A 23,726-nucleotide genomic window follows, 5' to 3' on the forward strand; every position below is an offset into this window, starting at 1 on the left:
ACTTGACAGGATCCGTTGCTTTGAACTGGAGTACATGGGACACACAGAATGGTTTCGAGCATGTTTGAGAGAGGATGTATAACTAACGAAATGGATTCTGAACCTGCACACGTGTGTTGGGGTAGATGTTTGCGTTTCCCTGTACTCAGATGCTGAAGCCAGACCTTGAAGAATGTTTCACTGAGGTACTGAGTGGGGATCCCCATTCTGAGGTTAGTAAACCTTAGGAGAGCTTTTCTTCTTTTATTCTGAGGACACAATGAGGAAATAGTATGTATTTCTTTAGAGCACCTAGTCTATAGTATTTGTTAATGGCAGGCTAAACAGTCTTTTACACACACACACACACACACACACACACACACACACACACACTGACCTTCACTAGCTAGAAGTGTGAGTGATTTTTGTGCATGTCTCTACTACCCTGAACATAATTTAAAAGGTATGTTGTCTGCATGTTTTCTTAGTTTAACCTTAAACCACAAGGTCAAGAGAAATACCCAGGTTCTACTTTGAGGTTTGGCTGGCCAGAAAGGTGACCCTTGGTGGAGTTTTACTATTCTCTGTGTAGGTTTGGTCTGATTTTGATTTAATACCACATCTTATTGATTAGCTTGTTTTTAATGACACTGATAAAATATTTCTGGGTAACTTAAAGAGGATATCAGAGCTGTTTACTTAGGGGTGAACTTGTTAGGTTTAACAAGACTTTAAAAAGCTTCATGTGGTTTATAAGGTAGCAGGCTGAACCTTGTACTGGGTTAAGGTTAAAACACTTAAATGAAGAACACAGGGTATTTTGTATCACCCTTCCTTCCTGAGGAAGAATATTCAGCATCACTGAGGTAATAGTAGCAGCATAAACAGCTCTTATACTTTCTCCATAAGGAGAATGTCAGCCAGGCCTTACTAGGCTGCAGCTTTGTGGCTTGGCTAATACTCGGAAGTCGTGTGTCACAATGCTCTCTTAGTGGCTGTCCATTGCCGCAGGCACCTGTTGCAGATGTGCTTGTCCCTGCCTCAGACCCACCTGCTCTGCACACTTGTTCTCCTCAGCGTTTTCTGCTTTCCTTACAGGCAGTGCCAGGGTTCTTGACATCTCCAGTTGTGGAGGGGAACATACTTATCAGTGACCCCCCCCATCCTCCACACCCCACCCCTGTGTGGGGTGGGATGGCTTTCTGGCCTGGGGAGGTTTATTGCTGTTAATTTAAATCTCATTCATTTGTGGAGCCGCTGAAAGTGTGCCAAGTTGACCCCGTGACTGCTTGCTGGATGGCAGACGTGCCGTGTGACTGGCGGACAACTGTGGCTCCTCTCAGTGGAGTTAAGCTGAGTTCAGCGGGCCTGATGAATCATCTCTGTCTGTGTAACCAGTTTGCCACCTCGCCTCCCTCGCTCCACTGGGTTTTAACCGGTTATCTTGGTATTTCTGTCTAATTGATAAAAAGCCCTGCCGTAAGTACTTTGGGGGCAAGTTAGGGATTTGGGGGTGGGGAGGAGTTGGCATTGCAGCTTTCTTTCGGCAGAGCCTGAAGCAGCAGAGGGTTCTGAAGTCGCTTTCACAACCAGCTTCCCACAGGCCCGGAACGTTTAGAGGGGTTCCTTTTCCTCTGCTGATTGTGTTGTCCAGTGTTTTCTTTCTTTCCTGCGGAGCTGGCCTGTCAGGGGCACCTGGAGTTCAGGCTTCCTTTCTTTGGGGCAGGCCTGCTGGTGGGGTATGCAGTTGTTGACCAGCACTGCAGTGGCAGCCGTGAGCCAGGCGGGTGAGGAAGGCCCTGACTGCCTTGACAGTAGCCTCCGTTATCTGCAGTAAGTGGCACCCGGTACACACTTAGTTAGGCCAAAACTTCTTAAAAAAGAGTTGGATCCCCTCACCCTTCTGGCCCATAGATCAAGATGTAGGAACTGAATAACGATCCACTGGATAGATGAGCAGTGTTTTATACTCATAAAGGCCTGTCGTCTGTATACTAAGCACACCACACACCCTGGAGAAACATGGCTCCCGACTTTGAAAATCATTTCAAACCGCGTCCTTTTCATTGAACCGGCCATCAGTGCATCCTCGAAGATGATTCCACCCAGTGGTGAGGCCCATCGGTAAATACTGGTGACTTCCTCCTTCCTTACAATCATCCTCGCAGGCTTCTCCTGAAGTGGAACTCCTCAATGACTGGCTGTGTGGATCCACACTGGTGGAGGAGTGCAACGGACATACCTACTAGGGCTCTGTAAGTCACTTTTCATCCGAACCTTATTGGTTAAGTGGGTATGTCTAGGGTGGCTGGTCTGTTCATGTGGTTTTCCCCAGTTTACCCAGAGGTCCATCCCTCTTCCCTCAATTGGTCGTGGAAGGGCACGGTCAGGAGAAACAATATGGGTGTGTGGAATACTTAATCTGTGATACATTGCTGAGGAGAACTATGGGTGCGGACAATATGGGCAAAGAGGCCATGGTTATTAAGTAGTAATACAAGCGCTGGCGATGGTGGGAAGCAGTGACGGGTTCTGTGTACACCTTGTATGCCTGGCTGGCCAGGGCTGGTTAGGACGGCTGATTGTCTGAGCCACACTATGAGCGGACGGTGGCACGGCAGCTTTGGCCAGGAGACTCACAGGCTCTAAGAAAATGCTGGCCTCGCAGCAGCGGGCACCATTATCAACGAAGTTTCTGTGAATGAAAAGTTAAGTAACACATTTTTGAATCGTCCCCAAGTTAGCTCCCTTTCAGTTTAGATACATATATTTCATAATGCCGGTGGATTATGATGACTTAAATGCACTGTATTTGTGGTATGAAATTAACCAAAAAAATAAAGTGAAGTTTTAAAGATCTTGGCCACAGACTTCCCATCTCGTCGCACAGGTCTTCCGTTCTCCAGGCTCTGGCTTGCCCAGACTGTGCTGATAATTGGTCTGACCTGGTCATCTTTCAAGTCTTTCTTCCCTCAGGCCTGCGTGTGTTTCCTCGGTGAGTTTTGCTCATTGGTCACCGAGGCCTTCTGGGGCCTTCATTGGTGCTGCCTAGCTGTCCTTGTCTTTCCACTGAAGTGCTCTTAGTGACCCAGGGGACATCAGCCTTCCCTCACAAGCAGCCTGAGGGCAGAGGGCTGAAGTCTTTGCCAAGACACAGAGGAAGCTAATCATACCCGTGACCTCAACCTCATTAACATTGTGCTGGAATCGAGACGGCATTCCATGGCATTGTTTGACTTCGGATTGTCTCTGCTGATTTATGGACATGGGCCTGTATTCTTGCCTCCTCAGGGAGTGTGACTGACAGGCTGCACTTCCTGAGCCCTTTTAACTCCCTAACAGCCTCTGAAGTGCCATGTCTTCCTTGGGCCCCACTGATGGTGATCTGGCCCCAGATAAAGCTGGACTGACAAGCCTTAGAGAAGATGGAGAAGAATAGTAGAGTCCTGGAAGAGCTGGGAGAGCGTCCTGGGCTGAGGTTCCACGGGTGAGGGTGGCTGAACTGGGGTGGTGGAGACCTCACCGTGATGCTGTCCTCCCTTCAAGCAGTGCTTCTTGGGGTCACTTTGAGTCCTGTTGAAATATACCGTGGCCCAGCAGGCACAGTGAGGCCTGAGATTCTCTGCATTTCTAGCAAGCTTTCTTGGTGTTGCTGCCGTTGCATACCTGGTGGGGCTAAGCTGAAGCCCTTGAAGGCTGAACCTTGCCTGCCAGGAACCTGTAGAGCCTGGCTGGAAACTGCCTGCTCTTAAAGCTGGCTTTTACAGGCATGGGATTGAGGGCCTGGAAGCTTTCTTTGGGGCCCTGGGGGCTGCCAGGAGCAGCTGTGTGGGAATTGTCCTTAAGTTAGGGCAGGGAGTTAATGGGGTCTTTGTGGTATAATATGGCTGAGGGGGGTGGGGGGCGGCTTGGTTCTGGCTAAATCCATTGCATTGCATTGCATTGCATGCTGTTTGTGCCGTAACTTCAGATAAAGAAGACTCTTAACTTCCTTCAATTACTCCTGCGTTTCCCCGCCCCACCCTGTAACTTTGAGGTTATGTGCTTACAAAGCATTTAAAAAGTTGCCAATTGTTTCTCTGAAGCTTTCTTCTGAACCTTGCTGAGTTCTCTGCTGGGTGCTGGCTAGGTATTTGCATTCCCAGGCCATCCCCCTGGGGTTCTGACCTATAGTTTTGGATTTGTTCCTGAGAATCCACAGCTTGTAAACAAAGCTTCTAAATGGCTTTTAGAATCCCGAGGAGCCTGTGCTGTTGGCCGGCACTGATTGGGCCAGCCTCACCTGCTTCCCCTCTAGGTTGTGAAGAGCTGTCCTGTCCCAGGGGATCTGCTTTTTGTTTCTCTTGTCCTGGAAGAGGCTGATAACTTTAATGGCACCAAATGAGAGAGCTCTTTGTCCGCAGTGTTAGAAGTCACTTCTCCAAAGCCTTTAGGAACGTTCAGGAATAGACTCTGATTACAAAGCGTTCCCAGGGCTGGGGGGTAGGAGCCATTCTGGAGATAACGGCTTGTGAGCTTTGGGCTTCTGCAGGCTTTGAAGGCTGTCTGGATGCTGGGTTTCTCCACCCACTCCTCTGCTTTGGCCCAGACCCTCAAGATAATGAGCAAGTCCATCTGAAGTAATATGTGGACAGAAATGGACATCAAAGGACCCCCCATCCTCCATGGACCAGCTGGGGTCTGATTTAAGGGAGCTGGATGATGACGGCGGCAGCTCTGCCTATCATTAGACCAGCGCCAGCCTCCACATCTACAGATGCAAGATGAAGATACATCTTAACTGCACCCTAAGGGCCATGTCACCATGGGAAACGTCAAGTGGGAGTTAGTTGGTGTGGGATGGGGTGGTTGTAGCCAGAAGAGTGGGCAGTACAGGGCTGGAACCAGAACCACAGACCTCTGAGCTGCACTCACTATCCCATGGACAGGGGATCTGGGTTTTAGCAGCACTCCTTTAGTGCCCTAGGTATCCCCACTATTCCTACAGTACCGCTGGATCTGTGGTACACAGTGAGGTCCTTTAGGCCAGTCACTGAAGTGGCCCTGATGAGTGGACCATTCCCTAGAAACTGAGTGTCAGAATCAGTATTGAGGCTTTGGATACCATTTGCACTGGATTATGGGAATGGTTGAGGTTTTGTTCCCTTCATTCTGTCTTCTCATCGTGCTCCTGCAGGAGCTCAGCTCACTGTCCAGCTTTTCCTGTTGCTGTGCTTGGTGTGGGGTGCATGGACTCAAAGAGAAAGGAGTGGCCTGCTTAATTCTGTGGGTGTTCTTCCCAGCCTGCTGAGTGTCCCCAAAGAGATGTTAGTGAAAGACATGGCAGTAATACAATTGGACTCCCAGCTCCCCACTTCATGGTTTTAACATTTTCTAGGGTCCGAAGAGAATGAAGATTTATTTCACCATTGCCTAGAAATTTCCAGTCTCCGTACAGTATTTATCTAATACATTTGAAAATATACCCAGAAAATAAATTGAAATGAGAAGGTCCAGATGTTATTTGAGTGGGTTTTGGGCATCTTTGGAATTTGAGATATTATTAAATATCTGTGTTGTAATGTCCCCAAAGTAGCCATGTGCGGGGCCTTTGTGGTGCCCGGTCTCTACCCTTTGTGGCACACGAGGAGTGCCACAGTGAGCAGAAAGCATCTATGAGGGCCCATGGGTTTTGTTCATTAAGAGTCTTAGCAAGCCAGGGAAACAAAAAACAAAAAACAAATCAAGGCTTGGGCCTGCAGTGTTACTAACATATGAGCTCTGGTTGACAATTTCATTTAATCCTGAAATGATGCCCGGGAGGGGACACACACACACACACACACACACACACACACACCCCTAAACTATATCCCTTCCCACAATTGGGCTTCACAGTTGTTTTTATTGTTTTTTTACATTCTGGGGGGCTGGGGAGCAGCATGGACCTTTAGAAGTCTACTCTCTTTGTACCATCCGGGGCTTGGAAATCGCGCTCCAGTGGTCAGGTATGGAATCGAGTGCCTTAACTTGCTGAGTTATCTTGCTGACCCCTCTTTAACTGTCTGTGTGTGTGTGTGTGTGTGTGTGTGTGTGTGTGTGTGTGTGTGACATAGGTCCTTACAGAGGAAGCTCCCAAATAGCCTTTCTAGCAGCATGGCAGAGCTACCTCACTGATTGATATCTCTGGAAGCCTCTATTTGCCTCCATTTCCAGATAACAATCAATGCATCATTTAGGTGCACTTTATGTTGGGTCGAGTAGCTCCTTGGCTGTAACCTTTGGCTGGCCGTCTTACCCACTGTTGGGTTTTGTTGTGGGTTTGAAAGATTTGCAGATACTTTGTTTCCAGGAAAAGTCGGTTTCCGGTGGACCGTGTTAAGCATTTTGCTTTAGAGAAGACTTGGCTGCCCTCTTTATCTTGATGGCCTCTTTCAGTCAGGAAATGGTTCTTCCCTTTCTTTAGGGTCCTTTAAGATTGTGGATCTGAGTTGGAAAGAGGCCCCTTTGGATAATTTTTATCAGGAAAAGTTTAAGGCAGACTGGATTACAGGACCCCCACTCCCACCCCAACACACACACAGCCCTTCCTGAAGTAATAGCTCCCCGTCTTCTTCAATGATGAGTAAATTCCCTTGCATTTTGTAGACTTCTTTTTCCCTGTAGAGTAGGTAATTTTTCTACTATGGTGTGGTTCTGTGTAGCTCCGGAATGGTCTTGGATGGTTCTTCAAAGTAGAGAAGCCTTGGGTAGTCCCAGGAGCTTTCCTGATACTTGTGGTTCCTTCCCTTGGTTTCCCTGTGGGCGGCTCTGGTGTCCACACCCACCAACACGGTCCCTTCCCCTTGTGGCTGCAATCTGAGGAAGAGAAAGAACAGAGCTGAAACTCCCACCTCAGCCCAGCAGGCTGGGGAAAATGTTTCTCTTTCCCCTGGTTCCTGGGTTCAAAGTACGCTTGCAGTTCATGGGGGGGCGATCAGCCCCCCTGAGGTGCTGCCGCTAGGGGGGCTGTGTTGTTGCCTGGTGGACAATTAACCACACTGACTCTCCTTGCCTTGGCCTTTCTGGCTGAGTTGACACCAGTGCTCTGTGTGAGAAGGGACTGCTGTGCTGGTGGGCAGAACAGCAGGCCGGGTGGAGAAACATTTGATATTGTTCAAAGGAGATGTCTCTGAAGCATGAAGATTGAACTGATGGTGACCCCACCCGGGGGGGAAGGCGAGGTTCCCCCTGGAGTCACTGAGAGGACGAAGCCATCGGTTACTAATCCCATTGGCCTGTGGGTCTTCAGGGTCTCAGACCGTGTAAAGGATAGAGAATCAGGGTTGAAAGCAATAAAGAAGGCTTAAGGGAGAGAAGCAGGGGTCATTTCATCTAATTTTGTGGCTATTACTGAAGAATAAAAAGAGAGGTAATTTCATTAGGTCCTTTGAGATCTCTATCATAGCAAGATGGCATTTGAGGAGGCCGCAGAGCCTCCCAAGGCTGCCATTTCCCGCCTGTGAATCTAGAGCTGGGTCCCCGTAGAGCCGTGGAGGCCTTGGGAACTACCAGACCAGTCAGGGCACGGTGGGCAGAAATGTCAGTCAGAGGCCAATAATGGCTGCCGTCCTGATGGATGACTGCGGGAACATGGCAGGAGCTGGAACTGAATCCTGCAGGTGTGTCCTTAACCTCTAAGTGGACTTGGTCCATCCAGATCACGTTGGTTACCCATCACAGACCTTTCAACTAAGTGTGTCTTAGTTGACACACATGGTGGGGCCTTACTGGAGTGGTGAGTGCAGAGTTTTCTGTCCGATGAGGGCCAGTTTGGTCACGGTGCATCGTCTTATCTGTTGCTTCTAATGGGCCCTGGTGGGCGGGTGAGGTTCCCCTCTCCATGTTTTTTCAGAGAAAAGTGTGTCCACAGGGCTCTGACTTGAGGTTATTCGCCTGAATCATCAGTAGAAGAAACAGAGAAGAGGAAAGAGAGTTATGAATTCTTCAGAGAGGGGGAAAAAGAGTGATGACAAGCAGACAGTTCTCTGTGCCAACCACCAGCTTGCTTTCTTCTGAGGAGGTCCACAGTGACCGAGGGTCAGGGAGAGAGGGGCAAGGACATGAACTAGGGGTGGCAGAAAAGGCTGTCAGTCTGCCTGGCTGTCAGTCTGTCTGATACACTTCTCGGCAAAGCAATGGGCATCTCCTGGAATCTGCGTCTGTGGTCAGAATGGACAGCAGCCATCGTTGGCCATCTCGCCTCAGATACATTCTTGCTGTCTTGGATCCAGTTGCTTTTAGCGTGTCCTCCTCCTTGGTGACTGCTTCTGTTAAATCACTGTGGGGTTAACTCTGAGAAAGTAAGTAGTGTGCTAATAGGAACCATGAACCACCATTGAACACATCCAGTCAGAGCTTGGCTCTCTGTGGTTCCTATGATTGACACAGTTGATGGAAGGTCTGCAGGTTGGCAGTGGAGGATGCAGACATTTTTCTGTCTGGCAAGCACAGTGTCCTTGGGAACTCCCAGAAGGTGAGACAGTGGCCAGATGTTTTCCTGACATGAAGGGACTGCTGGGGTGAGGGTAGAGAGAGCAAGCCTTCCTCGTGAATCCTGATCACTTGTGTTTGCCTCGCAGGCCTTGGAGGCGAGCATCCACTTGCTTAGTGCGTGTGTTACTCTCTGTGTTCATGGCTGTGTCTAGTCAGAGGTTGGCTGTACGTTGGGGGCCCTTGAAAGCTTTTTCTCCGGCTGCGTTCAGGAAGTTGGAGTGGAGTGTCAGAAATGATGGGAGTTGGTGGAGAAATAAACAGATCCCGGCAGCATGTGAGGAAACTGGCCGCCCTATTCCTGTTTCTCTTCAGTTGCGACCTGAAGGAACCAGGTTTCCTGCATGGAAAAGGGTGCCTGTGCCAAGAGGCCTGGTATGCCTTCCAGGCCAGGGTGCAGCTCTGTCTGATAAACGCCGAGATGAAGAGCGGGATTTACCGACTGGCAGGATGGAGGTAAGTCACAGGGCTGCAGCCACAGCTATATGAATGTGGAGTTAAAGTAGCAGGTGTTCAAGGAGGCGGAACATACTACAATGTTGTCACCCTCTCTGCACTAGCACTGGGAGTGGTAAATAGGAGATCTGGGAGGGGCTTGGACGGGTTTCTCCTGTAAGAGACCAGATGACTTGGCAGAAGCCCCTGGGGGCAGCCGTGCTGTCCGTCTTGCGTTCTCCCCTTATTGTCTTTGCCCCCGGTGTGTTAGGTTTTGTATTTTTAGGTGAACAATTGCTATGAATAAAGCTTTGGCTGCCGGCTGTCAATCTGGGGCACGGTATGTTGATGTATATAAGTGGTGCCAAGTGGCTTTAAACAGCAAGGTACTTTCTGGAGACTATTTGCAGACTGCAAAACTGAGACATAGTAAGATCCAACGGGCTCCTTCAGGTCGGTCGTGATTTTTGAGGGAGCTTGGGAGGCAGGAGTGCCACAGTGCTGTGTGCCTGACTCCCTTGATGTTGGGTTCTGTGGGAACGGTCTCCTTGGCATAGGGGCGATGGCCTTATGGCTTGGGGTCCCTGGAGGAGTCCGGATAATGTGGAAAAAGTAGGCTTGAAGTTTCCCTTTCTCCTTAAGTACACCCTTTTGGGGCCTAGTTAGCTCATCTTTAGAGGGATGGGCTGTTTGTAGCATCAGACTTAGTGCGATGTGTGTGCAAAGAATGCTGCAGGGTGATCAGGAGGTCAGGGTGTGTGTGTGTGTGTGTGTGTGAGTGTGTGTGTGTGTGTGTGTGTGTGATGTGCACATGCGCGTGCACTGCTGTACAGAAACCAGACAGCATTGGGTATCTTCCTCACTTGCTCTCCGCCTCACTTTAATGAGATCAGGCTTTTTACTGATTTGACAAGTCCCAGGGACCCACCCGTCTCTGCCTCCCCAGAGCTGAGATTACAGGCAAATGCTCTATCATGCCCTGCTTTTTACGTAGGCTCTGGAGCTCTGAACTCTGGCCCTCATGTTGGCATGACAAGCCCTTTATGAACTGAGCCATTGCCTCAGCCGCCCAGGTGTCCTTGATGACTTCAGTGACAGAACAAGGGTGACACTATCCATAGGGTATCCCCTGCTGTCCAAACCCAGTGTGTGAACTGAACTTCAGTGTTCAGTGTTGGGGGTTGCCACCAAGAAGTCCAGGTCTTATGATGACTGTCCCTGAGAATCCACACGGGTAAGCTCAGTGTGGTAGGGAGGCGTACCACTGCTTTTAGGCTCAAAGCCTGGCTGTGTGTTTATCTCCATTGGTTTAACTTGGTTAACACATAAACCAGGGGAAATTTATGGAGACAGTACAAGGGAGTTGCAATGTTCAGAATGGTTATAGGAGATTCATTATAGATTAGCAGTTGGCAGAGAGAACTTGTAAGTTCCTGATAACCCAAGGACACATCCTTGTTTGATGCTTGGGGGGTTTCCTCTGCTTGCTCTCATCCATCCTCCCAGCTACGTTAAGGTTCCTGTAAAGTAACTGTTCTACTTCAACGCTTGGCAGTTGTTGGGGGTCAGTTCCTTGAAACTTCTGTACCGAGTGTCTGGAATATTTCCCTAAGGCTCACATGTTAATGACTTGGTCCCCAACCTTTAGTACTACCAGGACAAAGTTGAATCTTTATGAGGTGGGGCCTAGTGATGAGTTTTAGGTCATAGGGTGATAGGGTGGAATCCCCAGGGCTCCAGTCTCCTTACCCCTCTCATATTGGTCCTGAGGTCATGAAGTCTATCACATGCTACTCCCAGAACCTGCTGCATTGAGACCCGTCAAGCCGTGAGCCAAAATAAATCCTCTCTTCTAGCTCCTTATCTCAGACATTGTTACAGTAAGGTAACACTGGCTGATGCAGGGAACTGACCACGCTCCTGTGGAGTTTCTGTGTCACCTCTAGGGGGAGAGCGCAGTTCCTTCTGCTCTCTAACTACTGCTAATGCTACATTTGTATGACCTCGTCCTTCTCTCCAGGACAAATGTTGAAGCAAGCAGACCACCCAGTTCCTAGTGGGTCGGAGGCCCAGTTGCAGTCAGCTCTTGTTGACAACTACAGACCAGGCTGATCTACAGTGTAGATCACAGGGCTCAAAGCTGTGAAGCCAGCAGGCCCCTGAGGTGGACCTGAGAGAGGGAGCCATGGGAGGGGGCAATGGGAGGAAGCTATGAAGAGGGGTCATTAATGTTTTCTGGGTAATTGGAATTTGGATATGGAGAACAGACTTCATCTTGCTCGTTCTTTGTTAGCTTCATTTTGGTTAAGACCAGGCCTTGTGAAGTGATCTGGTTTTTGTGGTGGTAACCTCACAGCCCGGGGTTCAGATTGGGATTCCTGATGTGGCCAGCCATTGGCTCTGAGGTATAATTGCCTAGGTGATCTAGTCCTGGTGCGATATCATGACACAGGCATTTTGGGAGAGGATAGTGAATATTTACTTGATCTCCAAATAGTCTTGAAGCAAATTAGAAAGGACTTGAGGATCATGCATGGTGATAGAAAGTTGACTTGGAAAACCCATTACCCATCCATTCACTTGTGGAGAAAACTGGATTCTTTTCCTCAGGGTTCCTGAAAGTGACTGTACTGGCTGGTTTTGTGTATCAACTTGACACAAGCTGGAATTATCACAAAAAAGGAGCCTCAGTTGTAGAAAATGCTTCCATGAGACCTAGCTGGAAGGCATTTTCTCAACTAGTGGTCAAGGGGGGAGGACCCAGCCCATTGTGGGTGGTGCCATCCCTAGGCTGGTCTTGGGTTCTATAAGAGAGCAAGCTGAGCAAGCCAGGGGAAGCAAGCCAGTAAGTAACATCCCTCCATGGCCTCTGCATCAACTCCTGCTTCCTGACCAGCTTGAGTTCCAGTCCTGACTTCCTTTGGTGATGAAACAGCAGTGTGGAAGTGTAAGCTGAATAAACCCTTTCCTCCCCAACTTACTTCTTGGACATGATGTTTGTGCAGGAGTAGAAACCCTGACTAATACAGTGAGCCCAGCTTCCTCAGACTCTATCCCAAGCTTTAATGGAGGACATTTTATAATAAAAGCACACTCTTGGAGGTACCTTTTGTTTGTTCAATTACTTATTGTATGTGGGCTTTCAGCACAGACCTGTGTCTTGTCCCATGCTCTTTGGGGTGGGTAACCACATTAGAGTGAATGGGGACTTATGTCATAGTGTGTATGTTTACACAGTTAGATGCTGCTGATGTGACAGGGTTCAGTGTTCAAGGGATTCCAACTCATCATGAAAAGTGAATGTTCAAAGATTGGTTTTCAGTTTACAGATTCCTTATACAAAGGAAGTAGTAGATTTATTAATTACTTCCCAAGTAAAGTCCAAGTTGCCCAGAGAGGGCTTCTATAGAGAAGACATGAACCAAACAAAGTTGCCATCTGTCTCTATTTTTACAGCATAAGCCAGTGAGGCCCTTGGCGTGGCTCGCACGCTCTTCCGTTTATACTCCATTCCCTGTGTCTTCTCTGGATGACCCCTTATGGCGTATTTTCCCCCCTTGCAACCAGGATAAAATTCCTGATTATATATCACCCCCATTCCATTTCCCCTTTGCCCAAGGCAGAAGTGTTGGGTCTCCCTGAAAGGACACAATTCTTCATCCAGCCCTATGAGGTCCTCATAGGGTCCTAGGTTACAGCCTCAGGTCTTCTGGAACCCACTGTAGCTCACTAGCAAATCTACAGAGTGCATACACAGGGTTAGGGGAGGTTTTGTTTTTTACTATGTACTCCTTTAAATAATTTTACCAACTAAAGAAAACATTAGAAAGGCTCGATCAGGATCTTTGGAGGAAGAGAATTCTTGGGCCGTCCCATTTTTTTTTTTAATTGAGCATAGATCTCTGCCGGGTCAGGATATATGCATGGTAGGAGGATGAATGGATGCATGGTAGCTCTGAGAGCTGGTTTCGTCCCCACTTCCCAGCCCCAGACTCTGTGATCTCAGGCAGGGCGGCTTAGTTCCATGATCTGGAAGGTGCAGCAGGTCATGCTTGCTCCGTAGAACTCTTAGGAGAGTTTAATGAGGCAGAAGGTTTACACGTAAGGGTTGTTGAAGCCTTGAGTGGTCAGGTTCTTCCCAGGAGCTTCTCTGACTGTTCTCTCTCTCTCTGCTCAGGCCTCCGGGTGCATGTTAGCTGGTGTTGTTTACAGCCATGTAGCATGAACTGTGTTTACCTACTGTCCTGAACAACCTGCCTTCATCCGAGTGGAGCTTTCCACTGGGCAGTGTCCTGTCACCCGGCAGTCTCTGCCACTGGGCAGTGTCTTGCTGCTCTTGTGTTTATTTTGGCTCTCGAACAGGCAGAGATTCTGGAGAATGGCATTTCTCTGGCTTCTCTTTGCCTTTGGGATAGAGACCTTTGGAGTGTGTGCGTTCCTGTGAATAAAGATTAGTGGCCACTTAACATTAAATTTTCCCTGTGGTCCGATTTATTAGAGAGTATGTGTTTCTTGGGAAAATTGCCTTCTGGGGTGATCAGCAGAGTTTGTGGGCTTACTTCCTGGTCTAACGTGTAAATTGGAAAGGGTGAGAGGAGGCCCTAAACCTGGAAGAGAAGTGTTTACATTTGTGCTGGGAGAACCAACATACCACTCGTCGTTTACAGGCCTGGCCTGCTCAGGGCAGCATGTACCCACCTAGTAATGTAATTTATTTCCCTCTGGGAAATGTGGTTTTACATGCTGCGTATCAGTGTCATTGAAACCTTGTTTTAAGAGGAAAATAGCAATTAATGTTTGGAAATAGGAAATAACTTTACAAATTTGTGGTGGAAGAGACCCAATAAAAATGACGTTCCAGCATTCCCCCCGAAGGTGAACGTAAGAGTTTATAAACGGTGTTTTCTGTCTGGGAGCCGCATAGCCTCTGATGTGTAAGCATTTAGCCAATGTAGGACTGCCACAGGGCATTGCTCTGTGTCAGATAGGGCTACTGCTCAGAAGGCAGAGATCACATAGCCATACAGGCTGACACCTGTGTCTTCTTAAGGACCGTTCGGTCAGATGAGGCCAGGTCTGTGTCATGGCTGCTTTTGATCCACTGCTGGGAGCTGACAGGTGGGAGAGCATGCTTGAGGAAGCCGCTGTTAATTTGTAACTCTGGGCTTGCTCACTTGCGTTCATAAGCGCCTCAGTTCATTGTTTTAAGAAACAAAGGGGAGCCACCTTTCAAGACGAGCTCGTGGGTTTGTTTTTACTGTTGCTGATGAGACATCACCTACATTAAAGTGCTTGCATGAAAGAATGGCTCCAGCGTGGGAATTAGGGGCTTCAGGCTTTCATAAGAGATGCTTTCAAAATGGAGAATCTCTGTAAAGCCGTAGCAGTGTGCAATTAACCCAGAACGTTGATGGTGAGAGTGTAGTTCAAAAAAAAGGAGAAATCATGACGATTCTAGACGATTCTGCTTAGCTGCCCTGTTCTGGTACGCATGTGCCTTGCAGTGGGGATTTTTTGGGGATGACGCTATTGACAGTCTGCACTGGGTCATTCTTGGTTGTAGGTGCCCTTCAGGATGTGTGGCTGTATCCCTGGCCTCTATGTGGCCAGCAGGCTGGACCTTGCTCCTCATGTGTTGGGCCCACATGAGTGTCTGCAGATACTGATGAGTGAGTTAGTCCTTGGGAGGGAAGGATACCACACCAGCTTTCCAGGTTGAGAACCGCGAATCCCTACCATGTATGGATCTATTTTTAGAAAACAGTTTCTATTAGTTGCTGGATGCTAAGGGCTTTTTAAAATATTTTTTGATCGTGTTGGTTTCATAACCCATGTGATGACTCAGGGTTTGCTGCAGGAGAAGCGAAGGAATCTATGTCTTTGCTTTTTCTTTGGTTTGCAAACAAAGGACTCTTATCCCCCCCCCGCCCCCCCCCCCGCCCCCAGGTCAAGTCCAGGTGCCTTGAACTCACTACATGACTGAAGATGACTTTGAATTTCTGATCTTCTTGCCCCTACTTTCCAAGTGCTGGGATTTCAGAGCTGCACCACCATGCCTGACTTATGCAGTGCTGTAGACAGAACCTGGAGCTTGAAGTATATTAGGATATTAGTATATCCTCAGCCCATAATTAAGAGTGTGTCGCTTTAAATATCTTCATGTTCTTTGGTCTCCTGCTCTATTTGCTCTGAGGGTTCGGACAGAGCTTTCTCTCCTCTCTCTCTTCCTGATGTCATCCCCAGGGCTTTGGGAAATAAAAGGGAACTGTTCTGCAGATCTTGTAGAGACCAGGGTCCGGGAAGCCTGCCCCGCACACACATTGGCCCTGCAGGGTTCATGCTGCAAACTCAGAGTGGAGGGAACGACAAGACGCTTCTGCTGCCTATGCTGGAGAAACCCTTGATCCTGATTTATAAACTGTGACTGGGTGAGATAAAACAAGTTGGTGGGGGGTTGGGGATTTAGCTCAGTGGTAGAGCGCTTGCCTAGGAAGCGCAAGGCCCTGAGTTCGGTCCCCAGCTCTGAAAAAAAGAACCAAAAAAAAAAAAAAAAAAAAAAAAAAAACCCAAGTTGGTGGGATCTAGTGGCTGAAGTCCCAGGCTTAGGAACCAGACCGCTGTAACGTTTATCAGCTGAGAGATCTCTGGGAAGTTATGTGAAGTCTCCTTGCTTCAGTCCCTCCCAGTAACTTGAAGGCTTGCTATGCCTGATGGGTTTCTGGGAAGACCATGCTAGGGATGTACCTGGTGTTTTAGTGCTTGCCTCTTTTTGGCCAGACACCACCCTAGATGGTGTCTGTGCTTCGTTCACTCCCTGTTCCAAATCCTTTTATTATTTATTTATTTTTTCTCAGTATGAGCGACAATGATGCCCATATTTGTGAAGTCAACATGGACTCCATTTTAAACTCATATAGAGCAACGCTGTTTTACATTTCGACGACTTAATAAGGAAACTGGTAGAGTTATTTTACATGTCCATGGCGACAGCAGGTTTGTATCGCCAGACACTGCCAGGAACCTTTGTGTCTGCTTAGAGCTGCTTTCCCAATTCCAGACATGGAGCATGGAAGGGAGGATCCCTTCAAAACGAGCGAGCTTTGCTCAAAGGCTCACTGGCTTAGTGTGCGTGACCCCTTCCCACTTTCCTGAGACCCAGCGGAGGCTGGAGGAGGTGGATGGAGCTGCTCTAAATTTATGTCTAGGGCCTGCTTCTTAGGACACCACCTCAAAATTATCTTAATCAGTTTGCGAGTTTTCTGGCAGAGCAGACCCAGTCAGGCTTCCCCAGGGCATTGAGGGTGACTGCTGTAGGTTCAAGGCCAGCACTGTGCAGGTAAATGAAACCTTTGAAACTTCGAGGCAGGCAGACGAGATGGCTCAGAGGGTAAAGCCATGTGCCTCCAAGGCTGAGGTCCTGAGTTCGAGCCTCAGACCCCACATGGTGAAAAGAACAAACCAATTGCTGCAAGCCACACTCCAACCATCACGGGTGCGGTGAACATACCTGTACACGCGTGTGTGTACACACAAGATAAGTTTTAGAAAAGTAAGTACCCCACCCACTGACAACATTGGCACTCAAATGTAACTAAGCCAGCTCTTCAGTACTGTGGGGCTCTCTCTGGAGACCAAGAAAGGAAGTACTCTGAAGTGTTCCGCCGCCCAGGGTGTTTAAAAAAGATAAGTTACTTACTGCTTCCCGCTGTCCTCCCAGCATCCTTTGATGGAGAGATTAGCTAAACTCCCCCCACCCCCGTTTTCTGAGTCACCGATTGTGAACTGCCTTGGCTCACAGCTCTGCCTGGCCGAAAGCCTGTCACTGACCCGGCTGGCCTTTCTCTGAATATGAACTGTGAGGGATGGCCCGTTTTTGAGCTGATTTAAATTTTTGAATCTGAGACTTAAGACAGAGGGACGAAAGTGACTGAGGCTAGGAGGCGGCTGATTTCCTGCCAACTGAAAACAGTGACCAGTGACCGTTAGCAGCTTCTGCTCTGTGCTGTGCACAGGACATCCATTAACATGCTCAATCTCCCATCCACCCTAGTGGGGATTGGAAGCTTTCTGCAGGGCTAGCAGAGGCTCTGTGAGTCCAAGGAGCTGTGTAAATAACTGATCTAGCAGATGGCAGAGCAAAGAAGTGAAACTGTGCCTTGCGAAGGCTGGAGAGGCCTCCTGGCCTGGACACCTCTAGTTATATCTCCCAGGTACATGAGATAATCCTAGACCTCTGGACCAGAAAATGAGCACATGTTCCAAGTCTGGGAAGGTCTTACTAGACCAGCTTTAGTCATCGTTTACCTACGATTCTCAGTGGCTTAAGAGAGGCAGAAGGAAGCCCACGTGGTAGTGGAAGGTGGGGAAAGGAGGCCTCTGCCCCTTGGGTGTATCTGGAAAGGGCTTATGAACAGGTGTTGTCTTCGTGTCTGGCTGCCTGACCACAGAGGCCTCTGTTCTCTGTGGCTTCTTGTCTGCAGCTGTGCCCATATTGGAGATCAGTGGGGAGACCAGTCAGTGAGTCTGTCCTTGGGCTCTTAGTGAATTGCCCTGGGCATTCTGAAGGTTGGCCCTCCTCTGGCTTTCTTTCATTAGATCATAATCTCCCCAGCACATGGAGACAGCCTGAGGGCTCCTTAAGTACAGGACCTTCAAGTTCAGTTCTTTCCAGACAGCTGCAGGCACCAGGCCCTGGGCTACTATTTCTTCCTGGACCAGTGTCCCAGGAGTAATTCTGGATATGAGGCAAGGAGAGGCAGCCATTGTGTGGCAGGAATGTGCCACAGGTAGGTAGCTGCTTATTAGCTTACTCTTTCGGTCAGATTATTTTTGTTGCTGTTAAAAATTAATTTTTAATAATTGGTTTTGGATCAAGCCGCTAGATAACTGTGCCAGCTTTTCATGCCCAATGAACTTTTATGGCAAACTCAGCCCTCTTTATGGGGTTATTATGAGGATGATATTTGTAAAGCCCTGTAACTGCTGACAGGAAGGCTCCGGATAAATAGCAGCCATATTTTCAGAGTTCTGGAGGACTGATTATACAGGGGCATTCCACACGTGAAAGATGCCCATCACAGTCTGCTGTAGCGATGTGCATTGGTGCATAGTTTCCTGCTTTGGGTTTCTGAAGAGACTTTTTTTTTTCAAAAGCTTGGGTGGTTATTTATATAACATACACAACTGTGTAAGTATCTTCACAGTGATGAAGTTCGAATAGTAACAAATGATTGGAAATCCACTACCGGGAATCAAGAGCTAACTTTACTTAAGTTAGCAATGGGATCCTACTGTTTTTTTAAGTCAAATGCTGCATGGTCTCACTTTAAAAATGTTTACTAGGTGTTGGGGATTTAGCTCAGTGGTAGAGAGCGCTTGCCTAGCAAGTGCAAGGCCCTGGGTTCGGTCCCCAGTTCCGAAAAAAAAAAAAAAGAAAAAAAATGTTTACTAGATTTGTGTGTGTGTGTGTGTGTGTGTGTGTGTATACATGATATACATTTACACATACATATACGTGTGCGGGTATGTCTGTGGCATGGCATAAGCATAGAAGTAAATCAGAGGTTAAATTGGGGGGATTCAGTTCTCTTCATCCACCATGTGAGTTGCCAGGATCACACTCCAGACTGAACTCAGGCTTAGTGGTACGTGTCTTTTTACCTGTTGTTCATACTGACGACGTGTAGCTCAGGCCGGCAGCAAACTCCTTATCCTCCTGCCTCGGCGTCTTCAGTATATGTAACTGGTGTGCACCAGCTTCCCAGTCTAGTATAACATTTTGTGTGTGTGTGTGTTCTCTTTTGTCTTTGGAGGAAAAAACAAACACAGAAAAGGTAGAGTTACTTTGTTGCTCCAGAAAGCAACTCACTCCCCAGAGAAGGCCCACCATATGGTGGACTGTAGGCTTTGAGTGAGTGACGCTAGTTGCTTTCCTGTGTTTGCTCAGAAATCTTGGCTTTAGCGCTGTGGGAGAATAGAATTCGGAGGACTCTATGTGGCTCTGGCAGGCCTGTGAGCTGTTGCAGTGGATTTTTCAGTGATGCTTAGAGTTGACCTCCCCAGGATCCCTTGAATACACAGTAACTGCCAACTTTATTAGGAGGTGAGTTAGACCATGAATCATACTGTATTAACTCCCTTAAGATCTTGCAGTTTCTCCCCTCACAACAGGACAAAGTCCAAATTCACTGCCGAGACACATTGTAATGGTGTTATCTGCTTTTGCCAGCTTCCCCAACCTTATTTGTAACCATTTCTGTTCTCATTGAGGCTTCTTTGCAGGTCCTTAATCACCATGCTCTTGCCTCTCAGGGCATTCTCAGGGTGTCTGTTTCCCTGGTGCTCAGGTGTCTAGGAGGGTGTGAGAAGACTCAAGATCACCTATTTGCACTTTGGCAAGTGGCTTTCTGTATTGACAGTTCTTTTCTCCCATCCCTTAACCTGTGTGGGTCTTGTCTGCTCTTCTCTGTCATTATAGCTCCCCACACGCCACCCCCTAGTTCACAGCTCTGTTCGAATGTGCTGCCTTGGGCTAGCAGGCTTTAGTCTGGGAAAGCAAGACAGATACTTGCTGAGGGAGCACTGGATTCTGTTTGATTTTAGACTAGTATCCTAAAAGGATTTATACCACTTCCTTTTGTTTGTTCTCTCATGGTAATTAATGAACTTTGCCCCGCCCCCTTTAACAATGACTAAGTAACAGGATCCTAACCAAGTCTGTGTTTGTGTTGTGTAACTATTTCCTATGAGGATTGAAACACTCCATCCTATAGGAAACTCCTAAAGTAGGAAGGTAAGCAACTCAAAATAGCTTCAGGAAGTTCCTGAAACTGAACAGAATGGCTAGGCCCCTTCCTAACAGAGTAAACAATAAAAGCTGAGGGTGCCCCTCAGACAGAGGAAGCTGAGCTGTCAGAAAGACTATCAGGAAAAGAGTTACCTCCATGGAAGATACAGAAACCAGCCAGATTGCCTAGAAGAGGTTTAGAACGACAGAGGCACTTGGAAAGGATGCTCACAAACCTGCAAGCTATCCAGTGTGCTCTGGGTTCAATGTAAGCTGTCACCCTATGCTTGTTAATATTCATTTAAAGTTTAGACTTACTATGCTTGAGACCTAAAAACAAAAGTGCCTTTCATATGTTAGCCTTATACAGGCTGCACCCTATCTGTCCACTTCCCTTTTTTCCATAGAGGTTGAAGACTATTCTTAAATTGATAGATATTGTAAAACTTGCTGTTCTAGCAAGATAAGTCTAACTGGTATTTATGCTTTTCCAATCAAACTTGCTTACTCTGCTCAATAACCAGGACAGCTGCCAGACATATATGTTAAAATTAGAACCTGCCTCCACATAAACAGAATGCATGTAATCTTGTGGTTTTTGACTTTATAACCCTTGTAAGTTGTGTTATAAGCTGATCTGGCTAGCTGCTACATCTGGGGAATGCTCTTGGTTGAAGTCCTGGTACCATGAGGATCTGGCACCAGTATTCAATAAAGTCTATTATTAAAATGTATTCATGGTCATGGTGAATCTCTGAGTGTCCCAGACCCATAAGGACTCATGCTAGGCTGGACCTTAGCAATGCAGCTGTCTTGGAGTCACTGTTGCTTCTGTAAGTAACCCTGTACCCATATTCCTATAAATGACCCCAATAAAACTCATTGGTTCACCAGGTTAGACTTTGGGGCCATTTTTACTTTGGTCTGTCATAGGTTTTATCTCTGGGTGTGAGTAGATGTGTGTTTTGTGTCTCACAGGAAAAGTTCAGTCACAAAACACTCTGCTTCTGGCACTTGAGATACACTTAGCATTGTGTTAATGTGCTGTGGTGGTTTGAATATGCTTGGCCCGTAGGGAGTTAGGAGGTGTGGCCTTGTTGGAGGAAGTGTGTCACTGTAGGGGTGTGCTTTGGAGGTCTCCTGTGCTCAGGTCCACCCATTGAGTAAGAGAACTTTCTCTTATCTGTCTGAGGAAGACAGTCTTCTCCTGGTTCCTTTCAGAATAAGATGTAGAACTCTCAGCTCCTCCAGCGGAAGGTATGGCCCAGATTAAAGGTGTGTGCCTCTACACCTGGACCCAAGCTGTTCGTTCCTTGTAGCTTGCCCTGCCCCAGGCTGGCCTTGATTTCTGAGATGTGAATTTCCTTGAACACAGGATTTAGTTTCATTCTGTTGATGGCACACTGCGTGTTTGTGTTTAGATTAATAGACATATTTGCTTGGTGTCCTATTTGTAGATTCCCCATGTTCTTGGAATCAGTGACAGGTAAAGGGTGAGGCTCCTCCCCACATCCTCTGGTGTAGATCTTCAAAGTCTTTGCTACTGTGTGCTGCTCTCCCAGTTTTTAGCAGGCATATGTGATGTCTCCAGGCAGCGGTTCTCGACTGCCTGCTGTCTAAATCTATAGAAGGGTGCAACAGGCCAGGATGCCTTGGACTTGGTGTTCTCTCCCTTTTCTGGGAGGTTTCATTTGATGGCCATTGTCTACCCAATGCCCTGTGTTGAGTTCAGAGGGCCGAGAGGGCTTGAGGTAGGGCCATGATGTCTTGTCCAGACCTTCATAGAGCCCAGTGCTCATACAAGAACACCTCGCATGAGGTTGGGAAGCAGCAGAGGCTGAGGTCCAGTGGATACAGGTAAGGTATAGCTGAATGTTGCCCTGTCTGATCTGCCCACTCCAGGCTGGGTAGGTGACTCTGGTCATGTTAGGGATGGTCAGAGGTGTCTGACAAAGGGTCAGCCTGCTTCCATTTGGGAGTCCCCAAGGGACAGTAGTGACTTTTCAGAAAGAAAGTGTGGCCATCAGTGGGCTAGTAAGATGGCTCAGTGGGTAAGGAATTGAATGTCCAAGCCTGGAAAGCCATGAGAAGCTGACTGGGTAGAACCAGTTGTACCATTGTCCTTTCACCTCCACGCATGTGCTGGGATTCACACCACCCTCATCGTGTAACACACACACCCATCTGTGTACACACATCATGTACACACTCACACACCACACCACACACACCATACCCCCACCACACACACACACACACACACACACACACACACACCTGTAACCCATCCCCATCGTGTATACACACATACATACACACATCTGTAACCCCCCTGGTATGGTATACACACATACATACACACATCTGTAACCCCCTGGCATGTGCCCACACCCCCACACACACTCATACCATGTACACTGGCACTGGCACCCCTCCATCCATAACCCCCCCCATCATGTACGCATACACACATACCTGTAAACCCCCATCGTGTATACACACACATGTGTATGCACACACACTGGCATCATGTATGCTTGTACTCACACACCCCCATCATGTACACTTGTGCTGGCACACACACCCTCATCATCCGTCACATACACTTGAACTGGCACTCCTTCCCCTGACCCCAACAAGTGTCCTAAATATCTTGGGTATTGCTTTTATCCCTTTCAAAGAGAGCTCAGATTAGGGAAAAGTTTTGATAGTTGAATAGCTCCAGTAGTTAAAAACCTAAACTGTCTATCCAGAACCCATCCTTTTGTGTATTCTGGCATGCGGTTATCTTCTTCTGACTTTGACTTTAACTGATTGTCTCCTGAAGGTGTGAAATTAAAGCCGTGTTCTCTTTCAGTCTCTGCTTTGGATTGTCTTTGATACCCCGTAGTTTCAGGTTATTTCTAAAGTTTACCTAAGAAAACGTTGGATGTCAAAAGTAGCCAGTAGTTCTCTGTAATTGGGTAGGATTGTAAAACCCAGTGCTGAGTTCTTACAAGAGGTTTCTATGTAGGTGTGTTTTCTAGCATTTATGAACAAACGCTGCTTGCGTGGCCCTCTCTGGCTTCCTCTAGAATGCTTGCTCTGGCATTTCAGTCTGGGAGAGTCTGCCCCGATCTATGTGATTAATGGCCCGTTGTCCCCTCTTTGAACTTTATCTCCTTGGTCTCCTTTGTCCATCCCCTGTGTCACCTGACACTTTCCACCAGTTCACTGGTTCATTGCTTAACTCTTTGACACTTTCATCCAACGGTGGGGATATCACGTATCTCCTTTAAAAGCCTCTCGACTGTGTGCTCCTTCACTGCCCAGAGTGATTTCAAATTAACATTCATTGTATGCTGCCTTTGTTGGGAGTCTGTTGGTCAAGATCATCTCAATGGTAAGATTGGGGTGCCTGTAACTTTGGGAGGGAAAAAAAACCACTGCCCATTGCTTTCACTGTAAGCGTATCTGGACGGCGACGCAATCGGTTTAAAGTAGTTGTGGAGTTTTTCATTGTTTAATTTCATCAGGTATAGCCATCTTGGGATGTGGGTTTTTCTTATGAATTTTGATTGACATGCCCGGGCTGCTGTGTGGAGGGAAAGGATATGCCGGCTAGTGACAAGGACACTCCGGGATAAAAAGAGTACAAGGGGCAGAAACCAATCAAATGCAGACAATCAGAGATACAACAGAAACATTTTAATCTGTGTGTGTGTGCATGCACACACGTTGTGTACCACAGGAAATCCTAGGAATACAGATGTGTTCAGTGAGGTTTAGCTTTTAACTAGACTGCAACTTAATTTTAAATGTCTTTTGTTTATATGTCAGAATGTCAAAAAGAAACTTCTGAGAGAGGATGCCCTGGGACTTTGGGTGTGATTGACACTTGAGACAGCCCTGGGACAACGTTTGGTGGGGCTATTGCCTTGATCTACCTCATAGTTGGGCAGCCTGGAGAACCGGAACATCAACGACTTCCAAGGAAGGTTGTTGCATGAGGCGTTTTGCTCAGCTGCACAGC

At 47.6% G+C, this 23,726-nt stretch overlaps 1 protein-coding gene across 5 annotated transcripts in view; it reads left to right on the plus strand.

The window, feature by feature from the left end:
* Window positions 1-23,726, plus strand: part of Lhfpl2 (LHFPL tetraspan subfamily member 2) — a 153,427-nt gene that overhangs the window by 3,543 nt on the left and 126,158 nt on the right. Inside the window, exons 1-2 of one of the 5 annotated variants that reach the window (XM_063281487.1) lie at window positions 1,468-2,237; window positions 2,873-23,726. The exon at window positions 2,873-23,726 is cut by the window's right edge and continues 23,611 nt beyond it. The exons of 2 other annotated variants lie outside the window; for them this stretch is intronic. The gene's annotated coding sequence lies outside the window, so the exon portion shown is untranslated. 2 more of the 5 variants (XM_063281486.1, XM_063281488.1) reach the window with 2 other exon arrangements.

This window comes from Rattus norvegicus, chromosome 2, assembly GCF_036323735.1.
Source record: "Rattus norvegicus strain BN/NHsdMcwi chromosome 2, GRCr8, whole genome shotgun sequence".
In the NCBI taxonomy this organism is placed as follows: Eukaryota; Metazoa; Chordata; class Mammalia; order Rodentia; family Muridae; genus Rattus; species Rattus norvegicus.